The sequence below is a fragment of the Cyrtonyx montezumae genome, unplaced genomic scaffold, assembly GCF_038088225.1.
Source record: "Cyrtonyx montezumae isolate F1298 unplaced genomic scaffold, pur_monq_1.0 scaffold_39, whole genome shotgun sequence".
Lineage (NCBI taxonomy): Eukaryota > Metazoa > Chordata > Aves > Galliformes > Odontophoridae > Cyrtonyx > Cyrtonyx montezumae.
The window spans coordinates 423,283-431,759 of NW_027072044.1; positions in this window are offsets into that span (position 1 = coordinate 423,283).

Below are 8,477 nucleotides of genomic sequence, written 5' to 3' on the forward strand. Positions count from 1 at the left end.
AACGACCACTGAAGGTGGCAATCCTCCAAAACCACTGATGAGACATTTTTGTTCCCTCTCCCTCTCTGCAGCCAGCATGCAAGTCATCTCTCTCGAAATCAATTAAATGTCTGTACAGGTAAAACTGGAATAATGGTGGTGTTGCAGCACAGCAATTTGTGTGTTGGGGTTCAGGGGAAGATCACAAAGGGATGAAAACCCACAGCCTTTGAGTGCATAGAAGGAGCTCCCTGTGGTTGTTCATGTGGGTACATTGGTGAAGTTTTGAAGATGAGGTTCAGATACAGCATCTCACCAGGAAAGGTGAGACTTAATATGACTTCTCAGGTTTTCCACTACTCTGGTCACAGCAATGCATGCGTGTTCAGCTTTACCTTCAATTAATTAGAGAAACAGAGAGGAAATCCATGTCTCAGAGCCATGAAAATGTCTCCAGGGAAAGTAGGACTCATAGAACCATTAAGACTGGAAAAGATCTCTGAGATCATCCAGCCCAACCATCCACCTACCACAGGTATTGCCCAATAAAACATGTCCCTAAGGACCACAGCTACCCTATCCTTAAACAGCTTCAGGAACAACGACTCCACCTCTTCCCTGGGCGTTTTCCTTGTAGCAACAAGTCTGGAAGTCCCACGAATACATTCATAACTGTTTGTAAATTATCTGTTCCTGGCAATGATTTTGACAACAACAAGCAGAAAAAGAAGTTGCCTTTTGTTTTTGAGCAGTTTTTCTTCGCATCCTTTGGAGGCAATCTGAAACCGACATGTCAAATCCCCCCCAGGAAACTTTTAGCTACAGTGTTTTGATAGTCTAAATTGAAAACCACAGGGGAGAAGAAAATAAGAGAGATTTCCAAACTTACAGTATGAATATTCAGTTTTAATTGAAAATTGGTATTTGTTATGGAGAAAGCAAAGCTGCCTGCTCTTACAACCTGATGTGATGGCCTGCACGACACATTTCCTTTAAAATGCTTTTTATTCATATCTCCTTTCATAGCTCACAACTTCCAGCATGCCACTGGATGGATCAAAATTTCTGGAGATATCTATTTCCAGATCTTGAAGACAGAAGCTTGTTTTTCCATGGAAAACAAACAAACAAACAGTGCATCTTCTATCCTGACAGACAACAAACAAACAAACAAATGAACAAAAAAATCCCACGTCTTATTTCCCAGACAAAAAAATGAAGCAAAATATTCTATTCTAAGCATGGTTATAACTAATATGGTTCAGCCTGTCGAGCAGTCTGAAGTTAAGTTGGTGCTCCTGGCTCTAGGCTTGCAGCAGGAACCAGAGCTGTACCTCTCATCCAAGCAGTCATCATTTATCCCAACATAAAGATCCTAAGAAATGTTTTTATCTTCTCAAGACAAATATCTCAAATAGATCAGCTCACTCACACTGTACAAAATCCTGCTTCTTTCCACTGAGTACAAGGATCTTGTTCCACTGAGTACAAGGATAGGTTTGCATGGAAACTTTGTTTTTCCAGATATCTGAAGTTAAATGAGATCAGTAGTGCCCTGATTTCTTTTGGGAAAAAACTAGGGAGAAGAATGACCTCTATAGATCAATCACTTTCCAGATCCACAGTCCTCCTGGTATCTCCTGGTAGGATACAGCCAAACATCAACAATGTTGAAATATTTCACCCAGAAAACTAAGATCTACGTCACTTGGTTATTTTGAGCATTTTAATTCACAGTGATTAAAATGGGCAAGAAGAGATTCTGTAAAAGCTGATGTATCCCCAGCCCCATTTGTATCCCTTGGGTTGGGTGGTTCAGCCCTCACTGCTTTTCCACTCCATCTGTATGGATTGAAACAGTTGATTATGGGACCCAGGGCAGTGTTCATGCATTCAGCAGATATTTATTTCACCCCAGTACATCTCACTGTTTCATCTTTGGTGTCCACCAGGTGGCACAGGCTATCGACATGTTTACAAACAGGTAAAGCAGCCAACAACGATGATTACTGGCTTCTCCAGATTGCACTGAGCCTCAACAGAGCAAAGTCCTTCTTTTCCTGTCCCTGGAGTATACATGACAAACTGTAATCCTATCCAGATAAGTAAATGTCAGCTGCATCAGCTGAACATCATCACGGAGTCAAAACAGAAAGCAAAAGCACAATGAGATCCCAGCACTGCCAAAGCTGATGCAGTGTACCCCATGGAAGTATTAATACCATAAAATTGGCAGCCAATGAATATCCTCACTTTAGTGATCAGGAATTTAAATCCATAGATACCACTGACTTGACAGAAGAATATCCCTCATTTCATGATCACACCTTATTACACATACTTTTGTGAACAACTACAGTGAAGGATGAAGCTCAGGAAGACTAAAATCAGATCAAAAATCTCAAACAAGCACCTTGAGAAGTCACAATGAATTGCATCTACTTCCACTGAGCCAGTCTTCAATGAATCAATTTCACATAAGTGAATATCCCATTATTTCTACTTTTGATGGCTTTTAAAAATGTTTTAATAAGAAATATTCTTAAAAAGATATTTTTTTACTTGTATACATTAGCTGTATTACATATTTTATATGCAGTCCAAGGCAGGATCAAGTGTACACTCATCAAGTTTGCTGATGGCAGCAAGCTGAGTAGTGCAGTTGACACAACAGAAGGAAGGGATGCTATCCAGAGAGACCTAGACAGACTGAAAATTGGGCATGTGAGAACCTAATGAGGTTCAACAAGGCCAAGTGGGGGACTGAGGCAGTCCCAAATGGGAATACGGACTGGGGGAACTCCTTGAGAGCAGCCCCGCAGAGAAGGTCTTGGGGGTCCTGATGGGTGAAAAGATGGACATGAGCCAGCAGTGCATGCTTGCAGCCTGGACAGCCAACAGTACAGAGGGGGGAAGGCGGGCAGGGAGGGGATTGTCCCCTCTGCTCTGTCCTCATGAGGCCCCGTCTGGAGTACTGTGTCCAGGTCTGGGCTCAGGAGGGATGTGACCTGTGGGAACAGGTCCAGAGGAATGCCACAAAGATGATCAAAGCACTGGAGCACCTCTGCTATGGGGAAAGGCTGAGGGTGAGAGGGGTGTTCAACTTGGAGAAGTTCCAGTTCTTAAAAGGAGCTTACATGTAGGAAGGGGAGTGACATTTTACACCATCTGATCATGATAGGACAATACAGAATGGCTTTAAACTAAATGAGGGAGATTTAGGCTAGCTCTCAGGGGTAATTTTTTTATTCAGGGTGGGGTGAAGCACTGAAACAGGCTGCCCAGAGAATCACACAATCGTAGGGCTTAGAAGGAATGTGAGTGCCCATCCTTGGAGGTGCCCAAGGCCAGGTTGGATGGAGCCCTGGCAGCCTGATCTGGTGGCTGGCAACTCAGTCCACAGGAGGGGGTTGGAAATAGATGATCTTTAAAAGTCCCCTTCAACCTAAGTTGTTCTATGATTCTATTATTGCCATCATGGGATTTTTCTCCCCACATCTATTGCATGCTCAGGGTGGTTCTGCCCTCTTTCCTTCCCTTCCCATCTCTCAGTGAGGTTCTGCCTCCTCTGTCCTTCACCAGCATGGTCCCCTCACTCAGCTCCCATACACGAAGCACTTGGACGCCTTGCTTTCTGAGTGACTCAGCCCCTGTGGCAGTCTCTTCAACTTCAGGCTCAGGAAGGCCACCCCCTCCACTGCCACCACTGGCTCTGATGAGTGTTGAGGGTGTAAATGCTAACAGAAAGCACAGTGAAAGCAGTGGTGCTGCTGGGGCCACCTGACTCTTGTAGGACTGCCTGCCCTGCCACCTCCTCTTACGTAATGACTGCATGACTGGCTTTCCTGGGACCTTGTTATTAAAAAACAAAAAAAAAAAAGATAAAAGAAAAAAGAAAAAAAGGTCCTCACTGATCTATTGACATGTTTCTAAGGACGGGGCTGTCACCAGCAAGCAAGCTTTGATGTGGAAGAGGAGCTCATCACCCCTTAGCCTGCATAGTGCTGTTGGTCAGGAGTCAATGCAGGCTGACCTTGTGTGACCTACAAGGTAAGTCCTGGTCAGGGGATCCAGACAGCAGGGGATTCCTCTTCTTTCCTTTTCCTTTCCTTTTTCCTTTCCTTTGCCCTGCCTTCATCCTTCTTTTCCTCTATACTCCTTACATTCATTCCTACTCCCTGCAAACACACCAACGTCTATCTATTCACATACATGGTGTGTGCACACCCACCGTCTTGCAGTGCCTCATAACTACCTCCCAGTTTTCTCTTCCTATCCTTTATGAGGAATACTGGAGTGGTCATATTTGTGGATTTTATCATATGGTTCTGTGTTTGCCTTGTTGCAGTGCTCAGATTTTGTTACTGCTTCTGGAGTTTGCATTTGCCTGGCTGAGAGTAAGGAAGAATTTGCATTCTCCATTGCATTCTCCATTTCATCATCTCCAGAGCACCCCCTGGTATGTCTGTGACAGCCACCGGGGTAGTAGAGCTTGACATGGTGAACATTAAGTGCAGGATTTGAGGCTCCTAAGAGAGGGGTAGACATGATCTCCGTGGAGGAGTAGAGAGCTGACTTCCTTGCCTCCCACCCCAACAGGAGAACCCAACTATTTGCATATCTCTGTACACTGCTTTGCTGGTAGAGATGATGAGGCCAGGTGGATTTGGTGAAAACACTGACAACACAGTTTTAGTAGTATCATATAATTGTTGGAATTGGAAGGGACCATTAAAGTCCATCTAGTCCAACTCCCCTACAATGAACAGGGCACACACAGCTCCATCAGGGGCTCAGAGTCCCATCCAGCCTGACCTTGAGTGTCAGGGATCCACCAGTTTTGTTCCAGCTGGCTTCTAAGTGTTTCACATCTTTTGCTTCCACCTTATGCCTCCTCATCCTGTCCCTCCTTTGACATTTTTGATCAGCTTTTCAAAAATGTAGAGTCCCTAGCTGCAAACCTGTTCCAACAAACCAATTCTTTCTTTCAAAGTTTGCATAATTGGCTTCCCTTTGCTTTCTCTGTATGGGAAAGATATTGATGCATACGCCCTTCAGTACACCCTTGGTCATATTAGAAGAACTGAGAGCCAAGATAAAAAGATTCAAATGATCCAGAAGTTGAAAACTGCTTAAAAAATCAGTCAATAACTCTGTGTCAGACTGTTTCTTTCTGCCATTGCTCAGCTTTTAACATGGTTTCTTCACTTCACAATGCTTCTGGCAACAAGCCTTTTCCTCTCTTGCTTTGAAAAAGCTTTTGCATCTCATTTCAAAGACGGGGAGGGGTTGTCATTTTCCTCTCTACCTCTCCAGATTTCCCCTTCAGAAAACATATTTGAGAGAGGAAGAAAGAGAAAACTACTCCAGATGCAGTCTTGGAATTATATGCAGCCCGTTTTCAGGTGACGTAAGTTTATTATACCTGGAGGAAGGTGTAAAATTATTGTGTGTTATTTCTGAAGCTTATGTCGAATTTGCTTTGGTTTGAATCTTAAAGCTGATGCCTTTCATGACCTTTGTATGCAAAGAAAGGGAATACTTAACCCCCTTTTACTGCCCAGGATTCACTGTCCGTATTTTGCTGTGGTGAAAAATGAATGTTACTGTGAAATATATAAAACATAAATTAATAGAGCGTGATGAATGTCATAGTCATGAACTTAGAGGGTTCACTGGGTAAACTTCATGGGCCATATTTGGTATTAGAAGCACTTGAAAACAGCACAGAAATCTCTACCAAGGGTTTTGGTTTTGTCTTTATAGATCATAGCATGGTCTATAAGCACAAAACCAAAGGCTGTGCCGTAATGCCTCTTTTCGTAATGGGCTCCTGTGAACTCTAAAATACAGTGATTTCTCCCCTGTAGGTAGAAGGGAGGAATTCACAAACATTTTTTTACCCCCCAAAATCATGGCACATTAGAACTTTCTCAGATCGCTGCGGTAGCGGTACCTTTGCTTTCCGTTCCATACAAAAACCCGTATTATTTTTGTACTTGATGGTCATGACAAGTTGATATGCAGTAAAGAATCCTCTAGAGAGAAAAGCTGATATGCAAAATAAGACAAAACCACCATCCTGAATTCTGTGGAATTAACCAAATTTCCCCTTATACATAAGCAGCGAGATGGCAGATATAAAATAGAAGTTAATAGGGCATTGAGTATTTGTTGTAAAATCAAGTGACATCACGTATGCCAGAGATGTCTATCTATCTGGATGCTGCAAATCTGCCAAACCTCAATCTGCTGTTCATAATCTCTCTGTTATTTATATAATCAACATAAATGTGTAGTTCCACTGAGGGAGTCATTAGGGTTAGCAGACACAAGGTAATAGTAAATGAATAGCAAAGCTTACACTGAAGATCTCTTTCTGAAGAGTGTCAGTAAGATTATATGAAAAGTTCTGTCATTAAATAAGTAAATAGTGGGATAAATAAATAGACAGTGGGGCAAGCGCAGTTTTCTCTCACCTTCCATGACTTGCAGTGGCCATGGTGTATCTTTACTTATCTGAAAAATGAAAGAATGCAATTTTTCCTTAAAAGAGAAATTTGCAAAAAATTTCCTTGGATTTGTTACTCCTTGAAATTTCTCTCTTAGTGTCTGGGTTGCTACTCCACCTCCCAGGTTGGTTAACTCGTAGCGTTGGTTTGACGTGTGCTTTTGCTTTGCTGCCATGTCGATGTGGCCGTAGTGGCTGGAGATGAAGTGTCCCCACCATTGGTGCTTGGGGTGAAGTGTCCCCACCGTCAGTGCCTGGGGAGGTGAGGATTGGTGGCAAGAGCAAAGGTGGTGGTGAGTACACCAAGCTGTGTCCAGTCGTGCGTAGTAATAGTGTGAAGAATAACTCAAAGCATGGAAAAACAACCCTTCAGTATCACTTCAGACAAAACTTGAAGGCAGCAATTAATTTTAAACTAGAAATATTATTTCTAGGTCTGACCAAGTGAATTTACATAACCATTTTTGCTTCAGTTACCAGGAGTATGTATTTTGAACCTGATAAAACACTGATAAGCACCATGTTGCTTTGGGAACGGAGAAACTCAATGAGCAGGGACTGAAATAAGGAGTTTCATCTTTAGAAGCAGTGGGTTTCTCACCAGTTCTGTGTGTGATAGAAACTTGGGCAGATGCATGACTCTGCCTTGCAGCATCTTCAAAAGTTTCATTTATTTCCTGTGATAGCAGAGTGAAAGGGAAACCTCTGACAGAAAAATCTTGATATTAACAGTTAATGAATGAGAGATGTGATCACATTCTGCAGTGGGTGCCCTTTGCACACACTTCAGAGAGCACAGGAGGCCCGGCAGCCTACAAGGCAGGCGAGTAGTGATGGCTTCCTTCCATTAAAAATCAAAAGGAGCTCCTCTAGAGAGGATCAGATTCTGCAAAGGAACCACTACAAAAGAACACAATGATGGGGGTCTTCCTGCCAGAAAGTGATGGGAATGGCACGGTGCACAGAAGCTCCTCTCCATGCTCCACTTCTGATCGGCTACTTCATCAAAATGGTTTCTATTTCTCATTCTGAAACAGAAGGGTAAGCACTGAGATGAGTTGCATTTAGGATCTTAAAGCAGTGTTTTAAAGGGGATGCTGTCCTGGAGGTGCTTGTGCTAAGAGACGGAGCAGAAAAAGATGGGGAAAGCTTGGCTGCTGTTTGTTTACTTATAGCAAAGCTGTTTCTTAGGACTGGGGTCTCAATGAGAGCGCTACTGGTTTAGCACAGCCCTGAGATGCTTTCGGTGTTCTGTGCGCCTGTGTCTGCATGGCTCAGCAGCAGTCTTCTAAATCAGGAATATTTTGTAACTGCTGATGTGAGTACACAGGAAACAGGAGAACGGGACATCAAGCAGGTCCTGAAGGATTTTCTGTCCAAAGAAAATCTTTTGGGATGGGCTTTTTGATACAGACGAGTGAAAAGATAAAGAAAGGAGTCAGGAGTATCAGCTGCAGAAGAAGGTGTTCTGTTCTGGTGGTTGATTGGTAGGGAATGGGTTTTGAAATTGGGGGCCAGCACGTTGTTTTTAATAGACCTTGTTCTGATTTTCCTCCTGAAGTATTGTTATTAACTGCAACAGTGAGATCTTCGCAGTGTCTGCAAAGTGGGGGATTTTGTCATTCGCAAATGGTTGCACACAGTTTTTCGAAAGAGGATTTCACATGTCCTTGATACTTACTTTGGGTGATTATGTCTAGGAAAGATGAGAAAGGCATTGAATTGTTCCCTGGTGGTTTTCGACTTCTCATTTCCAAGACTGAAAGTCACAGATTCTCAAAAATTAATGGCAGCTTTGCTTAAGGCAGCATTTCTGCTTTGTCTCATGAGAAGCTAGTAGCCTACACTTTGCTTAAAAACACACACTCAGGCCTCACTGATTTCCTAACAATGATATTCTTTGTCACGGAGAGGAAGGGACTTACCTGTGGGTCTTGTCCGCCTCTCATTTCTTCCTTTTGATGAGGCATTGCCATATCATCTGAGG